Source organism: Gambusia affinis, linkage group LG12 (assembly GCF_019740435.1).
Source record: "Gambusia affinis linkage group LG12, SWU_Gaff_1.0, whole genome shotgun sequence".
Taxonomy (NCBI): domain Eukaryota; kingdom Metazoa; phylum Chordata; class Actinopteri; order Cyprinodontiformes; family Poeciliidae; genus Gambusia; species Gambusia affinis.
Window position 1 is genome coordinate 27,322,668 of NC_057879.1, and position 23,414 is coordinate 27,346,081.

At 39.3% G+C, this 23,414-nt stretch overlaps 1 long non-coding RNA gene across 1 annotated transcript; it reads left to right on the forward strand.

Moving 5' to 3' along the window:
* The first annotated feature begins 14,146 nt into the window (after window positions 1–14,146).
* On the forward strand, window positions 14,147–16,900 carry LOC122841787. The gene is made up of 3 exons (XR_006372439.1): window positions 14,147–14,335; window positions 14,601–14,652; window positions 15,598–16,900. It is a non-coding gene; the product is annotated as an uncharacterized LOC122841787 (long non-coding RNA).
* Window positions 16,901–23,414: the final 6,514 nt, after the last annotated feature.

Sequence of the window (23,414 nt, forward strand, 5' to 3'; positions counted from 1 at the left end):
ACCCTACCTTAAAGTTTTCAGTTAAATTTTTTTCTTGCGTCTTTTTGGTGGTAAATTTTATTGAATTTCTAATTAATTTGAGGGAAAATTGTATTTTCTTTGTATCACCTAATTCTTATATGAAACTTATTACTATAATGTTTTTATTTTTTATTCAGGGTTTCAATGTTTCTTTGTGTCACATATATTTGATTTTGTGTCGTTCCACTTTTAATTTTATCTGGTTGCACACACTGCTGCATGCTTACTGTTGAGAATATATAATTGTGTGTTTTCCTCTTTTAGCTATTTGCATTCTTGAATATACATGCTCGCATGTTGGGAAACATCTTCAAATCTAAGGCTAAAGGAAATGACACAGTAGGGAACGCCCTCTTTAGAAAGTAGCTCAGCCAGGCCAACAAAGGGAATTTAAAACTGTTTGATGCCATTTTGTTCTGTTGGCCCACAAGGATAGCATGAACAAATGGGCAAGCTGTTTTTCAGTCGTAATAAATGGAATTTATGGATTCAATTCCACTGGCTCTTCAACTTCACACATCAAGAACCTAATGGTGAAAGAATAATTCTCCACATTTCATAACCATATATTGCACGTAACACAGTCATGGATAAACTGATAACGGCAGGCCAACATCCCTTAGCGAGTTTGTAGAATGAGGCAAAGACAAAAGCATCCATTATTTGCTTCTCTCTGTTTCACCCTTAAGATGTGCCGAGTGAAGCCCAGCATTGCAGTCCGTGAATGTCATTGCTCCATGTTAATATTCATCCAAAATACATTAAAGCTGTTTCAACCTTCCAGACCTCTGAGGTCTGAATATGGAGAATCATCATTCAGCTTCTCTGCACCTCTTAGAAAACTTAAAAACAGCTGAAACACTGAGTTCCTTTAGTTCAAGACTTAAACTCAGTAGAGTTTACTGTGAACCGTCATAAATGGAACATTGACCAACTTATTTGGAGGTTTTAATGATGTCACTTGACAAACTGTAATGTCTGTTACTGGTTGTCACAGTTGTTGACTGTATGATGTGTTACTGAAGTTTTTTTGTTTTCCTGATGTAAATAACTCTGAGCTCCATTGTTCCAGATATGATATACATAAATAAATAAACTTGCTTTATTTGAATGTCTTGTAATACTTGATAATTTCTGGCATTAAGGCCTTGGTTTATATTTAACTAAAATCTAATTATTTCTTAATGTAATAATCCCGTAGGGTTTACTGGAACTGGGAAAATGAATTTGATTGTTGCAGGATAAAAAATGTACAACATAACATTAGTGTCATCTTAAATATAACGTCTAAAAAATTTCTTAAAGTCAACAGACTTCTTACTACCTCATGTTTCCACACTGAAACCAACTTCAGACTCCACTGGTTTCATTGCCTTTTTTGCTGTCCAAGTTAAATAATTCCTTTTCTAAATTATTAAACTTTGGATTCAATTGCATGAAAATAAATGCTATTACAGTCCTTTGGTTTTTGGTTTGTTCCTTTTCTTGTGGATTATGTTCTACGGGTCTTGGGATATTCATTGACACATTTATTAAATTAAATTCTACACACAAATACTCCATTAGGACTTTCTGGATTTTTTTTTACAAGTATACTAAAAATTAAAATAAACAATAAAACATATATAGGTAATCAAATCCTTCACGTAGTACGTTGTTGATGTAGGACTGGAGTTAAAGACCTCCTGCTCTATGGAGTCTAAATAATGTTCCTTTGTGATTCTAAGATCTTCTATCAGGACCAATGAATTAATCTTGGACTTAAACTATCCATACATCCATCCATCTTCTTCCGCTTATCCGGTGTCGGGTCGCGGGGGTAGCAGCTTCAGAAGGGAGGCCCAGACTTCCCTCTCCCCAGCCACTTCCACCAGCTCCTCCGGAGGAATCCCAAGGCGTTCCCAGGCCAGCCGAGAGACATAGTCCCTCCAGCGTGTCCTGGGTCTTCCCCGGAGCCTCCTCCTGGTGGGACGTGCCCGGAACACCTCACCAGGGAGGCGTCCAGATGCCCGAGCCACCTCAACTGGCCCCTCTCGACGTGAAGGAGCAGCGGCTCTACTCTGAGTCCCTCCCGGATGACTGAGCTTCTCACCCTATCTCTAAGGGAGAGCCCAGCCACCCTACGGAGAAAACCCATTTCGGCCGCTTGTATCCGCGATCTCGTTCTTTCGGTCATGACCCAAAGCTCATGACCATAGATGAGGGTGGGAACGTAGATCGACCGGTAAATCGAGAGCTTCGCTTTTTGGCTCAGCTCTCTCTTCACCACGACGGACCGGTACAGCGCCCGCTTGACGGCAGACGCTGCACCAATCCGCCTGTCGATCTCCCGCTCCCTTCTTCCCCCATTCGTGAACAAGATCCCGAGATACATAAACTCCTCCACTTGGGACAGGACACCCCCCCTGACCCAGAGAAGGCACTCTACCCTTTTCCGGCTCAAGACCATGGCCTCAGATTTGGAGGCACTGATCGCGATCCCCGCCGCTTCACACTCGGCTGCGAACCGCTCCAGCGAGAGCTGCAGATCACGTCCCAATGAAGCCAAAAGGACCACATCATCCGCAAAAAGCAGAGATGCAATCCTAAGGCCACCAAAACGGAGCCCCTTAACACCCTAGCTGCACCTAGAAATTCTGTCCATAAAAGTAATGAACAGAATCGGTGACAAAGGGCAGCCCTGGCGGAGTCCAACTCTCACCGGAAACGAGCCCGACTTACTGCCGGCAATGCGGACCAGACTCTGACACCGGTCGTACAGGGACCTGACAGCCCGTATTAAGGAGCCCGTAACCCCATACTCCCGGAGAACCCCCCACAGGGCTCCCCGAGGGACACGGTCGAACGCCTTCTCCAAGTCCACAAAACACATGTAGACTGGTTGGGCGAACTCCCATGCACCCTCCAGGACCCTGCTGAGGGTGTAGAGCTGGTCCAGTGTTCCACGACCAGGACGAAAACCACACTGCTCTTCCTGAATCCGAGGTTCGACAATCCAACGGACACTCCTCTCCAGAACCCCCGAATAGACCTTGCCAGGGAGGCTTACGAGTGTGACCCCCCTATAATTGGAGCACACCCTCCGGTCCCCCTTTTTGAACAGGGGGACCACCACCCCAGTCTGCCAATCCAGGGGAACTGCCCCCAATGTCCATGCGATATTGCAGAGTCGCGTTAGCCAGCACAACCCTACAACATCCAGAGCCTTGAGGAACTCCGGGCGGATCTCATCCACCCCCGGGGCCCTGCCACCGAGGAGCTTTTTAACCACCTCGGCGACCTCGACCCCAGAAATTGGAGAGCCCAACCCAGAGTCCCCAGGCTCAGCTTCCAAAATAGAAGGCATGTCGGTGGGATTGAGGAGGTCTTCAAAGTACTCTGCCCACCGGCCCACAACATCCCGAGTTGAGGTCAGCAGCACACCATCCCCACTGTAAACAGTGTTGGTGCTGCACTGCTTCCCCCTCCTGAGACGCCGGATGGTGGACCAGAATCGCCTCGAAGCCGTACGGAAGTCTTTCTCCATGGCCTCTCCAAACTCCTCCCACACCCGAATTTTTGCCTCAGCAACCATCAGCTGCTTCTGGAGTCCCACAGGCCAAAAAGGCCCGATAGGACTCCTTCTTCAGCCTGACGGCTTCCCTCACCGAAGGTGTCCACCAACGGGTTCGAGGGTTGCCGCCGCGACAGGCACCGACAACCTTGCGGCCACAGCTCAGATGAGCCGCCTCGACAATGGAGGCATGGAACACGGTCCACTCAGACTCCATGTCCCCCACCTCCCCCGGGACGTGTTCAAAGTTCTGCCGGAGGTGGGAGTTAAAGCTCCGTCTCACAGGGGATTCCGCCAGACGTTCCCAGCAGACCCTCACAACACGTTTGGGCCTGCCAGGTCTGACCGGCATCCTCCCCCACCAGCGGAGCCAACTCACTGGTAGCGGAGCTGTCCACTGACCACTACTGACCAGGTAGTGGTCAGTGGACAGCTCCGCACCTCTCTTCACCCGAGTGTCCAAGACATACGGCCGCAAGTCCGATGAAACGATGACAAAGTCGATCAGCGAACTGCGGCCTAGGGTGTCCTCGTGCCAAGTGCACATATGGACACCCTTATGCTTGAACATGGTGTTCGTTATGGACAATCCATGACGAGCACAGAAGTCCAACAACAGAACACCACTCCAGTTCAGATCGGGGGGGCCGTTCCTCCCAACCACGCACCTCCAGGCCTCACTGTCATTGCCCACGTGAGCGTTAAAGTCCCCCAGCAGAACAAGGGAGTCCCCAGGTGGAGCCCTCTCCAGTACCCCCTCTAGGGACTCCTAAAAGGGTGGGTAACCTGATCTGTCGTTTGGCCCGTAAGCACAAACGACAGTCAGGACCCGTCCCCCCACCCGTAGGCGGAGGGAGGCTACCCTCTCATTCACCGGGGTAAACCCCAACGTACAGGCGCTGAGATGGGGAGCAACAAGTATGCCCACTCCTGCCCGACGCCTCTCACCTTGGGCAACTCCAGAGTGGAAGTATGTCCAGACCCTCTCAAGGAGACTGGTTCCAGAACCAGAGCCATGCGTCGAGGTGAGACCGACTATTTCTAGCCGGAACCTCTCGACCTCACACACACTAGCTCCGGCTCCTTCCCCACCAGAGAGGTGACCTTCCACGTCCCAAGAGCTTCTGCAACCGAGGATCGGACCGCCAGGGCCCCCTCCCTCGGCCGCCACCCATCACACAATGCACCCGACCCCGTTGGCCCCTCTCACGGGTGGTGGGCCCATGGGAGGGGGGACCCATGTTTCCTCTTCGGGCTGTGCCGGCCGGGCTCCATGGGTAAAAGATATGAAGAGGTTCAATATTCAAATTACTCATTGAATGTTACAGGTTTTTATTAGCATTTGAACAGTCTAATGTGTAGTTTCATCAGTACATTGTATGGCCCAAAATGAGAACAAGTTTTGCGCATCTTGTATAAGGAATTATTTTACGTAAAAAGGGTTTTGTCTTGGTCATGCTGCAGTGGACCAGATCTAGCTGAAGGAAGTTTGCTTCTCCATTGTACATGTTTTCTGGATCTCAAGAAAACTTAAGAGTCTCGACACACAAGAAGCAACAAACCACCGTGAAAGGCAAAGGTTTTCCGCCACGTGAGGTGAACCCAACATACGATAGTGACAGTACTGTCAACAGTGACGAGTTGATGCCAGTGTGTCCGTAGCTAGCCTGTGTGTCCACGTCTACATGTATGAGCTCAAAGTTTTACGTACATGGATTACACCAGTTGCTTGGCTGAAAGAGGGAAAACCGAAATTAATGGAGAGTGAGCGATGTCAACAAATTCAATTCATTTTATTCTTATAGAGCCAATTCACAGAAATCGTCGTCTTAGGCAGGTCACAAAAAATCCATTTCCACTATACATATAAAATATTACAATGAATCCTAGCTTTCACACAGAGCAGTAATCTCAATTATTCAAAATAGTTTAAACTGTCTTGTATCTATGTAACCAGTAGACAACCGCTTGCTTTTTGTTGTACACCGCAGCAGTTCCTCATACCAAGCACATCTCCAGAGGAAAAGAAAAATTCCCCTTTATCAGGAAGAAACCTCCACCTCAATCAGAGGCTTTTCTCTAAGCAAAGATATTCATCCTGGTTTCCTTGCTGAAAAACATTTAATTTTATTTTTATTTCCTGATGTTCAAGATGCATACTGTTAAGTAAAGACATTTTCTTCCTGATACTGTTGCTGACTCATACAAGAGTTTTTAATTAAGTCAGAAACAAGATTTTAATTGTCTGAAGGTAGAGCAGAATGGTTCTGGTCGATTTATTTATTTTGAACTGAATTTATCCTTAACCAAAATCATATGAACAATAAAAAACTTTAGAGGACATCAATATATCTTTTAAAGCTTAAATCAATCCTGTTATTGACTGAATTATGCAGCTGAAAACAAACAATCTGTACAAACTCCAACACACAAAACTGAATCCAGTTTGGACTTTTTACTAAATCACTACATTTGGATGTTTTCTATTACTAAGTCGTTATCACTTTTGACAACTTTTTTGAGCTTATACACACTAAAATTACCTCAGGATATGCTGCGGTTTTTAATGAGTCATCAAGCCGTCTGCTTTTCAATTCTCTCTCTACAGGCGACTTACCAATGTTTCACTTGTCAAAGTAGGTATGGTGGGTTTTGTTTCATTCTCAGTAAAAATAGGTGTGTGTTTGTCTTTGTATAACAAAGTCTCTCTTAGTATTTATTTCAGTTGAATGATGTTAAAATATTTTTCTGAGTTGTATGAGATTATTTAAATCAGGTCTATATATTAGCTGCATAGTATGTGTGGAAGTTGTTCCTTCAAAGGAAAGTCAGGTGGTAGGATTATTAATTATGGTGAATATAGATTTAAAGCTAATGCTCCTTTAGACACATGACCTGTTCTATTACAAATGTTGATTGAAACAATACAACAGGAAGAGTTAAAGGGGAAAAAGTTGTGATAAAGTTGAGGAAGTTATAAAGTAAATTCCTTCACCACCATCATGGAACAGAAGTGAAACTATTCCAAGAGCTTGAAAAGTTTTAGTTTTTTGCTAGACTCATTGAACCACATACTATAGAGAAAACTTTCACAAGCATTTAGTCATTTTTAAGTAAACAAAGGTTTCCTAGTAGAACAGTTATTTGAAATTCTCTGTGGCGTATGCTAAACTCGAGGCTGGCAGGCCAAACCCGTCCCTTCAGAACCGTTTGTGTTTCTGCCTAGAAGGCTAATAATAAGAATGTTAGTTATTGTCATCAATCAAAATTAATTACCTTTAATCTGATTAATGCCAATTTGTCAATATAAAAAGTGGTTCAATATTTGAAGTACTCAGCTATTTATTAGTATTTGAACAGTTTGTTAATGTGAAATTCTGTCAATACATTCTTCCACAACTAATAGTTAGAGGACGGTCATGATATTAATACAACCCGACTGTTGCAGACAGCTTTTGCCTCATTAGACAAGTTTCATAGGAAATGGATGGAGAGGTATTGATGTCTCCTCTCATGCCAAATTCAATTCATTTTACTTGTATAGAGATAATTCATTTAAAATGTCATCTTCACATTTTGTAGTGATATAATGGTACTGGTATAATAATGCAAGAACACCTTCTCAAAAATCAATAAACTTTAACTTCTAATGAATATTAAACAATTTAACTGGAAAACGTTTTAAATATCCAGAATAATTAAACAACTAAAAAACAAAATGACTTATGATGTCTCTGTAAACACAATTATCTTTAAAAGAATTGCTAGTTAAGACCAAAGCACCAGACTGAAGATGTTTTGTGTACAAAGAAATGATAAATCATGCAAATGAAATTGATTTTCTTTTATCACGATTGTTTTATTGGTTATTGCGACAAGCCTACATAAAGTGCATTCAATTAATTCTAGTTGTCAAGCAGAGCAGTAATCTCAGTTAAATATTCAAATTAGTTTAAACTGCTTTCTGTCTCTGTAATCAGTAGATAATCGCTCATGTTTTGTGAACTTTGCAGCTATTCCTCATACCGATCATATCCGTCATGGGAGAGGAAAAAATCCCCTTTAACAGGAAGAAACCTCCAGCAGAACCAGAACCTGGCTCAGTCCTAGTGACCATCTGGGGGTTTGAGAAGACACTAAAACAAGCAGATAAAATGATTTAGAAATATTTTCTGTTTGTTAAAAGTAAAATGCTAAGGAAAGATTTTCATCTTGGTTTTCTTGCTGAACAAAATGCAGTGAAATGTAGTGGAAACAAAATCACTACATTTAAATGTATTCCATTATTAAGACATTTACACTTTTCATAACATTTTTGAACTTATACACATTAAAATTACCTCAAACTCTTCTGCAGTTTTTAATGAGTTCATCAAAAAGTCTGATTTTTTATTCTGTCCCTACAAGGAAGTATACAAATGTTTCAGTTGCTTGAGGAAAATACAGATGTGAAATATTTTCTGTATTGTTGAATTTGAGCCAAAATAGGAACCATGGTTTTGGTTTCATTCTCAGTAAAAGTAGGTGTGTGTTTGCAAATCTTTGCATAAAAGAAGGAGCATCTCTTGAACAAAACAGAACTCTTAAGATAAATTGGAGGTAAGTTTTTGAGCAAGGATTTTGTTTTCTTAAACATGATTTATTTCAAGAAACTCCATCTGACGAATTTTACAATATTTTTGTGAATTAGTTTTTCAAAACTCAACACCCTGCAGAACCTGAACTACAATGAGCAAAGAACAATCAACAAAGGTTTGCATCTGTTTACTTAATCTATGCAACTTCTTTTGTAAATACATTATTAGTCCATTGTTTTTTAGTTTGTACCCCAGACTAAATCTACTTCCTGCTTTGTTTACCTCTCACAATTAAATGTATAAAGGTGGAGAGATTTTGAGGAAAATGCTTTTTGAAAATCTATTTCTTAATTTTTCTCTGAATTATTTCTGTCTCTTCCTTCTGATCCAAATATTTGGTGTTCAAACCTCTAACTTCTGTCAGACTTTGCTATTTACACTGCATTTATTTAATGTTCTATTCATCAGTTGTATTTATTTATCTTGTAAGCAACCATGATCTTAAATATATTTTACTTACACTTACTGACATTTATTCTGGCTTCATTGAATAATATCTGAACTTAATGTTTTCAGAACAAGATCTAAATAGATTCTGTTCATTTCAGGAATTTGCCAGATTGCAAAATCCAAAAGACGTCAAAATCATCTGGATCTGCAAGTTGTTTTGGCAACATCCGACCCAGGTTTGTTGTGAATCAACTTAGCTTTGCAACTTTTTTAAAAAAGAAAAAAAAAACATCATTATTGGCTTTTTATGCAGCTGAGTTACCAGCTGCTGTTCAGACCAAAGATCTGCATCACTGGCATCAACTGACACAAAAACTGAGAACATGAGTTAAAGTAATACTTCCCAAAGTGGGCACCTATTTTCCAGGAGACACTCAAGAAGGACGTAGGGGTTGGTGAGAAAACAGCCAAATCACTTGTGCACATAAATTCACTGAGGCACCTTTTTACATTACCAAATACCCGTGTAAACACTACCACCTACTGTTCTGCAAAATCATTGCAGCCATCTACAACATGAATAAATGCTGTGGATTCATAGGAGAGTAAGACAATGGGTGTGACTTACTTGTCAGTCAAAGCAGCCTTCACTCAACTTCTTGTTGACGCTGTGAAGAAATGGACAGATTGTTCAGAAAGAAAATGTGCCAGGCCAGATAGTCCAGCCTGACTGTGGACAGCAACTAGGACATAAATGCAGAAGCAGTGGTTTTGGGAACAACATTGTCTCTGACCATGAAACAAAACTGTGTAAATATGGTAAAAGCTGCATTGCTCTGGTATTCACATGCAGCAATATTGGTGGATTTCCTCAAACAGTGTATATCACATAACTTAATGAAGCTTTTACTGTTGCAAAGACTTTTAGAAACAAAACATTCATATTTTAAAAACAAGCCACTGGAGTATTTAAAGAGTTGAGATCACTTTGTACCAGTAAGACTTGTTTTGGGGAAATCAATGCTGACTACAAGAACAGACTAAAAGCATATTTTACAGTGAGTTACACAGAGGCTAAAACCAGCAAGTGAAAGACTTGATATGACCTCCTGCCTCAGACATGGTTGGGATAATGCTGGAAGAAAAGGCTAAGAAAAACTGCAATCAATGCCTTTGCCACATTTCTCTCTGTGCCTTTCTGAAATGGCAAAGAATGATTTAAACAGCTTTGACTGAATATGAACAAGAGTTTAGTACATTCTATGTACTAAACAGATGTGGCTTGACAACACATCTCTATATACAAGCAATGCATTAATAAAGGGATAATTAAGGAGGGCAGGGTCTTCTGTAAGCTTCTAGAAACAAGAGGAAATTTTCCAAATACTCAACAGCAATTTAACAAGTGGTGTAACGGCACCATGCTGAGCTCATCATGTGAACTACTTGGTCCACGCTCCTAAGATCAACTTAATGGATGAACCTTATTGTGCTGAAGTGATTCAGGGTCAGAAAGGTTCTTAAAGAGGCAGAGGTTCAATTTTAAGTCGTTTAACTGTAAAGTCAAATTTCTTTTGTTGTTTTTGGTAAATACAGCATTTTTATAGTAACTGAAGGTAACAAAGTTACTTGATCACTCTATAAAATAATATCTGCCTGGGAAATACATATTACTCCTTTAGCAGGGGAACTTAGAAATATGAATGATGGATAGATGTTGAGGATCCTTAAGCTGCTTACTTTCTTGGTGTTTGTGAACAAGAATTTTAGCAATTGCATAAATGACCAGAGGATCAGATATGAAAATACCTAATTGTTCCTGATGTAACATTTTGGTTTGTGTTTTCTTGTTTAACAGGCTGATTGACAGCAAAGATCTGTACTGACTACCAAGATGTGGCTGTTACTGACCATAACTCTACCCATAGTGGTTGTACTTTTGATGCTCCACTGGCTGAACATCATCACACTTACACATGTGTTCACATCCGAGAGCAAGCTCTCAAAGTTGGTCATCACAATATTAGATGATCCTAAGATTTCAGGGACGTTAACAGTGACAGTCACTGTGTTCTTCATCTTCTCAAACTCCCTCACAACAACTCTGTTGGTTGTTGTGTCTGCAGTATTTAGTCTGCATTGGTTGGACATCGTTCCACTGCCAGGTTTCTTCCCATCAGCAGTAAAAGATCCCAAGATATCAGGAGCAGTAACAATGACAATCATAGTGTCTCTTAGTCTGTCAACCTCACTGACCACAACTGTCTTGGCTGCTGTGAATGTTGTTCTTTGGTTTCTTTGGCTGAAAATCATCAACCTGAAGGTGATATTTGAATGGGACCTCTTAAAGTTGTTCATCCTGGTATTAGATGATTGGAAACTGTCAGGAGCTCTAACACTGACAATCACTGTGTTCTTCTTCATGTCAAACACAATATTAGCAACTTTCTTAGTAACTGCATTTACAATATTTAGTTTGCACCGGTTTAACATCGTTACACTGACACATTTCTTCCCGTCATGGTTGAAGAATCCTAAAGTATCAGGAGTGTTGATGGTGACGATCGCAGTGCTTCTCACCGTGTCAACCTCACTGATAACAACTCTCTCAGTTGCTGTGATTGTGATGCTTTGGTCCAATTGGCTGAAAATCATCAACCTGACGGATGTTTTCACATCTGAGAAGAATTTTTCAGAGTTAATCTTCACAGCATTACGTGATCCTAAGATATCAGGAGCGTTAACGCCAACAATCACTGTCTTCTTCTTCATGTCTAACATAGTGGTGATAACTCTCTCAGTTGTTGTGTTTGTAATATTTAGTTTGCATCAGTTTAACATCATTACACTGACACACATCTTTGATTTAGGATTAAATAATCCTAAAATATCAGGAGTGTTGACGGTGATCTTCACTGTGCTTCTCACTTTGTCAAACTCCCTCACAGCAACCTTTTCAGTTGCTGTGATTGTCACCCTTTGGTTAGACTGGCTGAACATCGTCACACTGACAGATGCATTCAGATACGCGAGGAACCTCTCAGAGTTGGTCATCTCAGCTTTAGACGATCCTTACATATCAAGAGTGTTAACGCTGACAGTCGCAGTGCTTTTTATCTTGTCAAGCTCCCTCACATCTACTCTCTTGGTAGTTGTGTCTGTAATATTTAGTTTACATTGGTTGAACATCGTTAGACTGCCAGGTTATGTCCCATCAGCACTAGACAATCCTAAAGCATCAAGAGCAGTCGCAGTGACTGCTGCAGGGTCTCTCACTCTGTTGAACCCACTGATAATCATCTTGGCTGCTTTAAATTTTGTACTTTGGTTTGATTGGCTGGAAATCTCCACACTGACAGAACTGTTCACACTGGGTTCAGACTTATTCATGTCGTTCATTAGTGACTTTAGTGATGCAAACACCTGCACTGATTCAAAGTCAGAAGGAAAGGAGCTGAAAAGTACAGGTGTGAAGTTTGAGGATGTCAGGGAGGGAATACGAGTCAAACTTAGCTTAGCCAAGACGGAAATCAGGGAGACAATCCGTGTTAGACTTGGGTTAGAGAAGCTTCAAATCAGTGAGACAGTTCAGGTTAAACTTGTTTCTTACCAGCTTGAGGACAACAAGGAGAAGAATGAATAACTCTTAACCAGTTATTCAGAAACACCAGAGATCAGAAACAATTAAATAATTTTGTTTGTCATCATGTGAATAAGGAAGTCATTCCTCCCATGATGTCAAACTGTGTATTTCACCACCAACCAAATGCAGTGAAGCTCTTAGTTTATTTGTCTGACCTCTCATTCACCATTTATTCTTAGGTTTTTTCAGTTAAACTGTTATTTTTAGCTAAATGGTTTTTATCAGTGCATAAACAAAGTTTAAGTGAATTTTCTAGAGTTTCCTCTTGATAATTTTAAATCCAGTCAATCCAAATGTTACCATGATTTGGTTTTAAAGTTGAATTTACCCAAACTACCAGGTTTGTTTCCCATCTACGATGTTTTGTTCACCTGGAGAATCGTTTAGTTTTGGTTTGACTTCATAGGACAATCGAGGGAAAACGCATGTTTAACAATAGATTAAAAATGTACCATATCTTTTATATTTTGCTTGTTTTTTTCAGTTGTAATTCATGGTTTATGGTTTGCCATTGTTGTGAACTAAAACACCTTATTTCACTCAGTTTTACATCTTGTCTGTATTTGCTGTTTGTCTTTCAGGTTCCTGATGTTTCTTTGTACTGAGTTTGAGGAAAAATCTAAAAATATTGTATATGTGCTTTAAAACACCAGATTTGTCTTTGTCTCTTGTTGGATTCTTCCAGTGGTTTTACTGTAACTCCATGTTTCATGTCCTGTTTTTTCTCTTCATTAAAAAATGCATCATTTGAAGTTTGTGTCTCGTCTTTGATCACATTGACAGACACAAAAACATCAAAGGATGTTGTAATTAATTCAAAGCAGATAAAGCAAAATAAAATCCTTGCCATGCAGTTTTTCTTATAAAGTAATAGTATTATGACTCCTGTAAGATCAGACTTATTGGTTTCATCTAGAAAATATAAAGTATAATTAGCTTACAGAGAACAGCAAAAATCTGTTGGACAGAAATATGTTGCTTGCTAGAAAACTACCAAGAGATTTGTTTTCAGGAAGTTTGTCCTTTATTCTTGGACAGTCCTGGAGAAACGGGTGAGACTCGCCCAGTAGACAGAGAGAAAAATGCCCAGAGGATTATTCTCCCAGTTTGTTGCTAACTGGTTTTGTTGATCTGTAAGGTTTGGTTTCCAAGGACATCAGGAGGGAATATTCTGCCAATCAGTGGCAAACTGATACTAATACAAGGCTCCAAAAAATGAAACACTCATCTTCCAGCTCTGAAACAAAACACTCATCGATCCAACAGGGTTATATGATGAACTCGTCCTCCATAACTGATAATAATCACAATGTCAATTAATTTTGTGGAGATCATCTCTGCCTTTATCAGACATCAGTAGAACTGAAAATACTCCAGGAACTGCAGATACTTTTCCCCCAAACTCACTGAGCCACATGCCTCTGGAAAACATCTGGCATGAATTCATAATCACTTTTAAACAAACTGAATCTTCCTGGTTGAACAGTCATTTGAAATGAGACGATGTTAAATAAGTAGTGAATCTCAGTGGCTTGTTTTGTCCTTCCAGTGGAATAATGGACCAGATCGTTTTATTTTTTGATATTTTATCTTTCAGTGTGATTTTACAGTATTTAATCTTTTAATGCTAAATCTCCCTACTGGTGTTGGTGTTATCTTTCCATTGGACTCTGCTAAAGATGCTACTGGTCACTGATGAAAAACTTGAAGATTTGCTCTTTCTGGTTTCCTTGCTGAGCCACAAACTATTTTATTTTAACTTCCTGTTGTTCAGGATGTTTTCTATGGCAAAGCAAAAATATTTTCTTCCTGGTACAGATAATGACTCAAGGAAAAGTCAAACATGAAGAGTTTTTAATCAGCTGAATGATAATCTCCCTACAAGGAAGTACAGAAAAATGTCACTTGCTTGAGGAAAGTAAAGGCTTCAGATGTTTCATTATAAAGTTGAATGTGAGCCAGAAGGGATATGATGGTTTTTGTTTCACTCTGACTAAAAGTAGGTGTGTTTTAGAAGGACTTGTATGTAAGAAGCAGCAACCCTGAAAGATCGCAGAACTCGCTCTCATCATCTCTGGAGAACATCTGGAGGTAAGTCTGAACAAAGCTGAACTCATTTTGCTTGTTGATGTTAAACTGCCTCCCATGTGTTTCTGCATCGATGATTGGGCCCCAGAACCTGAGTTCACACCGAGGAGGAAAACATTTTTAAATGTTTAACCCATCAGAGCTTTAGAGCTCAGGTTGAACCGTCCTGGTTCAGGGATGTGGCCTGATGTTTGTGTAGCTCATCTAATTTCCTTAAACAAATCTCAGTCTGTAACTAATTGTCCCATATTTCTGTAAATTAACCCAGATTAGCAGAACCTGCAGATCCTGAACTACAGAGGACAGGACAGTCAACGAAGGTTTGCATCATTTCATTTTAATCTTTGACAGAAATGTGATTTAGTCCAACCCAACTGCTTTAATTTCCTCCCATAATCAAATGTTCATGGACTTTGAAATCATGCAGTTTTACATTTTTATTGAGGTGGAGACATTTGGAGGAAATCGTTACTTCATTCTGTGAATTATCTGTTTCTGTTTATGACTTTGCTATTCTCACTATTTTTGGCTTTCAGTGTTTCAGTTATCAGTTCTATTTACTTTTCCTGCAATCATTTACATAAATACATCCAGTCATGTAAAGTTTTAGTGTTAACATCAAACAACTGGAGAGTTTTTATAGACATGCAGTTGATGCTTGCAGCTCTGAATCTCTAATATTCATAAGATTATAATGTTCAGAAAGTAACGACTTAAACCTTTATCTCATTGAAACCCTGAAGGGTTTTATCTCTGTGTACAGAATAACTACATCACTAAACAGTTTTTGATTCACACAATTTTACTGGAATTATTCATAAATATTTTACTGTTTTTCATCAGAACAAGAAGAAATAAATCTGTTCTGTGTTGATTTCAGGAATTTTTCAGACCCTGACTGGAAATCCAAACAATGAGATCATCTGAATAAAAAAACTCACATTAATTTCAGAAATATGATAATAAAAATTTTAATACCTGCCTGTCAGCACTATACAGGATTTTCACTGTTTTGACTCAAATGTGTGAAACTTTCATAGAAATTAATTTTTCATCAGAGTAGCTTTATTTAACAGCTAATAATAATCACAATGCCAATTCATTTTTAACATATTTTTTCCAAGAACCCCCATAATTTTGGTGGAAGTGTTTAATTTTCTGTGAGGAATCATTTTAATTTACCTGCATTAATAGCTCATGTTAATTAAATATTAAATCAACTATTTTCTCTACAGTTTTATAATTTTTCTTCTTATTATATGCAGATTGACACCAAGAACCAGCTCTGAGGATCATGATGGATCTGGTTCTGACCCTCCGCCTCCTCGTTGCTGGAGTTGTTTTGGTTTTGTTGCTTTTGTTGCTCTGGCAGAAAAACATCCCTGACAGATTTACTCACAGAAGGAAAGCCAGTTTCAGATGTAGTGATGCCAGCATTAGAAGATCCAAAGATGTCAGGAGCATTAACACGAACCGCCACTTCGGTTTTCATTTTGACAAACTCACTGGAAACGACTCTGTTGGTTCTGGTTGATCTCACTCTGTGGCTGCAGTGGATCAACATCCTCCCACTGACAGAGTTAATGAGGTTAGCTACACAGTTTTATCAGTTAGCTACACAGTTTTATCAGTTAGCTACACAGTTTTATCAGTTAGCTACACAGTTTTATCAGTTAGCTACACAGTTTTATCAGTTAGCTACACAGTTTTATCAGTTAGCTACACAGTTTTATCAGTTAGTTGAAGGTAAAAGTGAAAATATGCACCAAGAACAGAACCAGTACAATGATGCAATGATGTCACAGTTCAGTATGAAACCAGAAAGAGGAATTTGGAAATGAGGTCAGATTTGTTTCCAACCAGTTTAGTTTGCACTATAATATTCTGCAGATTCTTCCCACAAAAACAGCAAAATTATAGAAGTTTGGCTGAAAATGTAGGAGCACAGCGCTGCCTTTAGTTTTACCTGCAACTCCAGTTTAGCTAACGGTTAGCTCTTGATACTTAGCGTAGCAGCTTAGTGGAAAGCTGTGGAAAGATGCTAATGTAGCAGCCATGCTAATGTTTAGCCCATAAAGCCAAACCATTAGCATGGCTGTTACAACAGGTGAATCTTCCAAACTGTGGTAACTTTATTTTTTTTACTTCCATGCAGATATTAATATCCCAACTTATTGTGTTGGTGTCATCAAAAGGTTTTATCTTAACATGTATTTTAGCCAAATTGTTTTTCTCAGAGCTGTTTGTGCCTGCTCTAAAAACATCAATGTTTGTTTTTTATTTTAGACATTACATTGTTTTTGCTGTACTGCTATCAGTGGCTGTTTTCCAAAGGCAAAACTACTTTTGCTTAAATTATGGATTCATTGAGTAAAACAGATGCTGGGTGATTTCTCTGTGTCGATTATTGCTGTTAAGGTGTTGCCATATCAGTTCATTCCTGTTTAGTTTCATAATTTATTCTTGTTTTTTGTATTTGTGGTCGACCATTTTGTTCATCTTTATAATTGTCTTTGGCAAAGAGGCAAAGGACTTACTGACCTTAAAATATTGCACCACAATTAAATAACAAACAAATAATTAGCTACAAAAAAAACTCTGACTTATTGTTTATATTTCTGTGGAATTTAGCAAAAATAATTAGGTAATTTTACGTAACCTAAAACAAGTGACAAGTGGTCTGATATAACTTCCGAGTGAGTAAAAAGGTTCATGTGGCGTATGTAAACTTCTAGTTTTAATTGTGGAGGCTCTGCTCCTCCCTCTGACCATTTGCTCCTCCCTCTGACCATTTGCTCCTCCTTCTGACCCATTTGCTCCTCCCTCTGACCATTTGCTCCTCCCTCTGACCCATTTGCCCCTCCCTCTGACCTGTTGCTCCTCCCTCTGACCCATTTGCTCCTCCCTCTGACCATTTGCTCCTCCCTCTGACCCATTTGCTCCTCCTTCTGACCCATTTGCTCCTCCCTCTGACCCATTTGCTCCTCCCTCTGACCCATTTGCTCCTCCCTCTGACCCATTTGCTCCTCCCTCTGACCCATTTGCTCCTCCCTTTGACCCGTTTGCTCCTCCCTCTGACCTGTTGCTCCTCCCTTTGACCCGTTTGCTTCTCCCTCTGACCTGTTGCTCCTCCCTCTGACCCATTTGCTCCTCCCTCTGACCATTTGCTCCTCCTTCTGACCCATTTGCTCCTCCCTGTGACCCATTTGCTCCTCCCTCTGACCCATTTGCTCCTCCCTCTGACCCATTTGCTCCTCCCTTTGACCCGTTTGCTCCTCCCTCTGACCCGTTTGCTTCTCTCTCTGACCCAGAGCTCCTCCCTCTGACCCATTGCTCCTCCCTCTGACCCATTTGCTCCTCCCTCTGACCCGTTGCTCCTCCAGTCTGCAGCTGAACCTGAACTGGGCAGAAAAAGAAGAAGTGAGAAGCTGCCTTTCACTTTCAGATTGACTCGGGGAATTTTCCACAAAGTTTGGGTTCTTTCAGGTCAAGACAGAAAGAGCAGATTTTATTCTGGTTTTTGTCTTAACATCAGCAAATGTCACTGTAAGTCACCCTGAACTGCTTTTCCTGCTACATTATACATATTCTGCAGAAAAAGAGAAAAACCTCTAAATTCATTCAAGCCGCTTAAAAACAAAAAATTTCTTTTTTCCGTTGTGACTAAACGTCTCTTGTTTTTGTTGTTGGGATCAACACATTTATATTTTTATCACCCAAACAGAGAAAATTTATTTTCATAACTTTCATTCTACATTTTGTTAGTATTGCCCATTTTAAACTGTAAACTTTGGATAAAACCATTAAAATCATTTTGTCTCATTCCTCCAAACATTAACCTGCAATAATGTAATGAGGAAACATCTGCTGTCATCGTTGAGGCTCCGCCCACTGACCGGACGCCACAGCAGCCGCCCACTCCACGGATCAGATTGTCACCAGTTAGAAGAAGTGAAACCTCCAACTCATTTCCCAGAAATGACAGAATCAACATGATTTCAGAACATGGTTAGAAAAGCAGCAGAAGCGTACGTCTCCTCGTTAAATAAATGTAATTCATAGAATCCAGGCAGCATTTCTGTGGGATTCTGTGCAGAACAGTTTAATAAAGTTAAACTGTAGGTGTGTGATCGTTAGGTGGAGGTTTGATAATCCTGTGAGATTATAGTTTCTAAGCCCACCTTCCAGCCTGGGTACCTGCTCAGGTCCAGGATCTTCTGTTATTGACTGATGATCAGAAATTCAATCGATCAGATCAGAACCAGTGACGTGCGGTGAGGTTCATAGCTGGTGAGGCACTGACGTCATCAGAATCAGATTTGCAAATAGATGCATAGATTGACAGCAGTTTACAGGTTATGTTTCACTTCTGCATCCTTACACATACAAACTGTAGCTCACAAAACACACATTTCCTTAAAAAACAAAACAAAATAAATGTTATTACTGTCTTACCTTACCTAAAAAATCACTATCTCTATTATAATCTATCGCTGCACTTGACTTGCTTCCCGAATCGTTTAGCCTAGCTCGCTGTCACTTACTCGGCAGTTGAGGAGTGAACAAGACGAACGCCTGGGATCTTGAGCGCCCCCTGCCATGAGGCAAGAGAACTGCCTGCCTCACCTCGAACCTGTTCTCTGCCGTTTATAATCGCTCATTACACGAAACACATTACACAAACACAGTTGGTGACAAAACGCACTGTACATTATATACATAAGCTAAATTATTGGAAATAAATTCACATATTAAATTTGTTTAAACCATTTTATTGACGCCGTACAGCAACATGCTCTCTCCGCTTAGCAGCCAGCGCAGAGCCAGGGGTTGCGCAATCCAAGGTGAGGTAGAGCTCGCTGCTGCCTCACCGGCATCGCTTCCAAGCATTTGAATGGGAAAATAAGAAAATTCAGCGATTTTGAACAAATAAAAATCGAAATTGGTGAAGCTACATGAAAAATAAATATTTTTTAGTACAAACCACCGGATGAATATAACAATTTAAATTACTTTATGATTATATATTTTCTTTCTTTTCATGATGGCTGGTGAGGCACTGCCTCACCTGCCTCCCCTGACCGCACGTCACTGATCAGAACTGATTTCACTTTCATGTCTCAAACATCATTTCCAGGTTTTCCAAAGAGGCTGAAGTTAGGAAAGTAATTTAGTCATTAATGTTGAGAGACAACCAGCCTGGGAAAACATTTATTTTATGATTGGCATTTTATTAGGGATGGATTTATTTTTAGTTTGAATCTATATTTGTTGATTATGTTCTTGATTTAATCTAAAACACAAGTTTTAGATTAAATCAAGACACAAATCATCTAAACTCATTTAATTCAGTAGTTTGAAGCAAATACATTTATTTAAAGGAATATATATATATATATATATATATATATATATATATATATATATATATATATATATATATATATATATATATACCTCGACATTTATTGTATACCAAAAAGTAAATTGCAAAGACATTTACTTTAAAGAAACCATGTAAGGCTTCAGAATAACCAAAATAAATAAATTGAAGCTCATAATTTATTTTTAAAAGTTAAATTTTATGTATGCAGCATTTTGTGAATGTTTGTGAATCTCCTGAGTTCATCAGTTAGAAATGATTTTCAACCAACCAAATATTTAAAATGAACGATTCATCCATCACTATTAATATTACTTCACAGGACCATCAACCAAGCAAACACTGGATTGATTTTAAACAGACTGTATGTTAAAACCTGATTACCTCCCCACTGCTCCCCAGAGGGTTGGCAGTTCTAGGAAATGGAAACGTGTCGCCTTTCATTTCACAGAAATCATTTAAAACTTGTCAACACAGGAGGGTTTTTTTCTCACTCTGAACATCTAACAGAAAAAATGCCAAAAGCTTTTTACCCTTTTCTTTTGAAAGTGTAAGTGTGTGTGTGTGTGTGTGTGTGTGCGTGTGTGGCTGTGTGTGTGTGTGTGTGGTTGTGTGTGTGTGGGCGTGTGTGTGTGTGTGTGGGTGTGGTTGTGTGTGTGTGTGTGGTTGTGTGTGTGTGGGCGTGTGTGTGTGTGTGTGGGTGTGGTTGTGTGTGTGTGTGTGTGGCTGTGTGTGTGTGTGTGTGTGTGTGTGTGTGGTTGTGTTTTATCAGTTGTTTCACTTTTGCTTTGTCCTTCATCCTGAGGTTATAAATGCAGCTGCAGTAACTGAACCCAGAAATCTCCCTCTGGTTCTGACAAAGAAAAGTTGGTAAGTTTAGAAACACATTTTTTTCTTTTTTACATTTTTAAAGTTTTATCTTTAAATTTGATTTTGCAGATTCTTTTTGTCAAATCCAGTAAATAATTTGTGTTTTTTTGTTAATAAATGCAGTTTATCAGCAGAACAAAAACCTCAGACTGGAGAAACTCAGAGAGATAAAAAGGTTAGTTTCTCTTTATCTTCCCTGAAGTAACAATTTTTAAGATAATTGTAATTTAATGTTTATAATTATCAAATAACCTTGTAAAAATAAAACATTTATCAGTTTGATTGATTGAAACATAATCTGTTCTTTAACAGCTTCTTCTGTTTAACATCTGAAATCCTCATTTCTGCATGTTGATCAAACAGATTTTAGTCCAATAGAAAAGTTTGAGAAAATAATTATGCACCTAAAATCTAGACAATAAAATCTTTAAAACTGGACATAAAATGTGGATTTAGCCTTTAATGTAACTTAATGCTCATTAATATTAAGAATGGATGTTTTGGAAATATGCCACAAAAAGCATAACTAATAAGTTCATGTGAAACTCCTCATGTTTGATTCTCCTTTCTGTGAAACGTAATAAAAGTTCTTTATCAATCAATCAGTTCTTTATCAATCAATCAGTTCTTTATCAATCTGTGTCACTATTACACAGAATAAATTGATCAGGTCCCACAAATAAATAACAGAATAAACAGAAAATTCAACTCTACTGACACAAAATAAAGTGAAACCATAAAAGCAGAAACATAACCGACCCTCAGAAGTTATTTGGAGTTGTTTGAATGTTTCTCCTGTTTTCACATGTAACATGTGAAACCGGCTGCAGGGGGAAGAAATGTCCCAACATGCAGCTCAGATCTGGTTCATTTCCCTGATTTGGGAGTTTTTGTCTTTTGCTCCATGTTTCACTTTTACAGGAATAAACTGACAAGTTCAGTATTTTTTAATTCCAGATTTCTTTCAATAGTTGAATTAAAGTTGTTTGGTGTTTTCTAAGTTCTTGACTGCATCAAGTCAAATAAACTTCTGACTAAAACAGTTAAACCTGATGATGTGAGATATTAGATGTAAAGAGCTGAAGTTCAAACGTTTGTTTTCTGTTTGTGTGTTTACATGTTTACAGGAATTAGTTTTGCAACAGATTAAACCTGACCAGTTCCCAGACAAACTGAATATGACATGTTTTAAATTGATCAGTTAACATTGCATCACAGAAATAACCGTTATTAACCTCTTCTTACAGGTTACTACATGTTAATTATTCTGATAACTGTGTTATTGGTTAAATCTATTAGGAAAGAGAAACTTCAGTGTTTTCCATGTTTCCGTTTATAAATGTTACTGCATAATTTAATCAGGCTCATTAATATTCTTTTTATTGGATTTCAGGATTTTGAAAGATACTGACTGAAGCAGCTGAAGCAGGTTTGTTGTGTTTAACTCAACACATTATGTGAAAATGATCCATGAGTGAAAGATCTGCTCTACTAAATATCTGCATGATTGGTAACATTTTTTAAATATGGTGTCACATTCCAGGCTCACTTTTTGGCTTCCTGCTTGAATTAATGATTTAAAACCAGTTTTGCTCGGAGACGTGACGTCATGCCGTTTGTTCAGAACCTCAGATTAGTTCCCTTTTCTCTAATTACTCTGTTGCAACACTTGATGTCTCAACACCATATAAATCTGGATCTATAATAAAATTCAGCCCATATTCCCTTTCACTGCTAAGGTATGAATATTTAGTATGAGATTAATGGGAATATCCACTTTATGTTGACAGAGGAAAGTTTATTTCTCATTTCCTTTTTCGTACCGTTTTCTTTGTCCTCCATCTCTTCTTCTTCTTCCACATTTTGAATCCACACCCCGTTCTCTTCCTATTAGACCAAATCTATGCTGGGTGTCTGGAACTTGATTGCTGCTGAAAATCTGGGAAATCAGATTATCGAATCAGATTATTGGAAAATGGTTGTAGAAGTTCGTCCTGCAATCGAGGTTGCTGGTTCAATCCCCATCTGTCGTTGTGTCCTTGAACAAGACACTGCACCCGCGTTTCCTGCTGGTGATGGTCAGAGGGCCCAGCAGGTGGCGCCGGTGCACGGCGGCCTCACCTGTCTCAGAACGCCTCAGGGCAGCTGTTGCTACTATCCTGTAGCTTGGAATAGGACAAAAGCTACATACAAAATCTGCAGTAGGAAACCTTATAATATAAATGTCATAATAACATTACAGTATAACATCTGTAAAAAAATGGGGTTCACAAGGATGATTGACAGCGCTAAGAACCTCCTCCTGGCTCTGATTGGCAGGCTAGTCCTGCTGATGATCCACATTATCATCAGCATCATTTTCTGCCTTGGAAAGAGGCAGAAAAGCTGTTTTTTGTTTTGTTGTTTTGTTTTTTACAGATTATCGGTGTCATAGTGAAAGTTTTAACAAAAATGTGAAATAAACAATTTTATAAAAGTTTTCTACTGCAGCTTTAAAGTTAAACGTAACAAAGTGAGTGGAGGTAAGTCAACATTAGTCAACATGCTAGTGATAGCCCACATACTGACTACTAACCTTAGCATTGTAGCTAATTTTAGCTTATACGCTATTGTTTTCATAAAGTGCTAGCTGATGTGCTTCTGATAGCCATTCATGCTAATGGTGGCATTAAAGCTAAAATTAGCATTTTGGTAATAGCTTATGTAGTACTGCTTACATACTAGCAGGGTGTTACTGGAGGTCAGCCTTACATGGACTAGGCCAGTGTTAGTCAACATGCTAGTACTTTATAGGCTTGATATCCAAAGCCTAAAGTCTGCAACAGATGC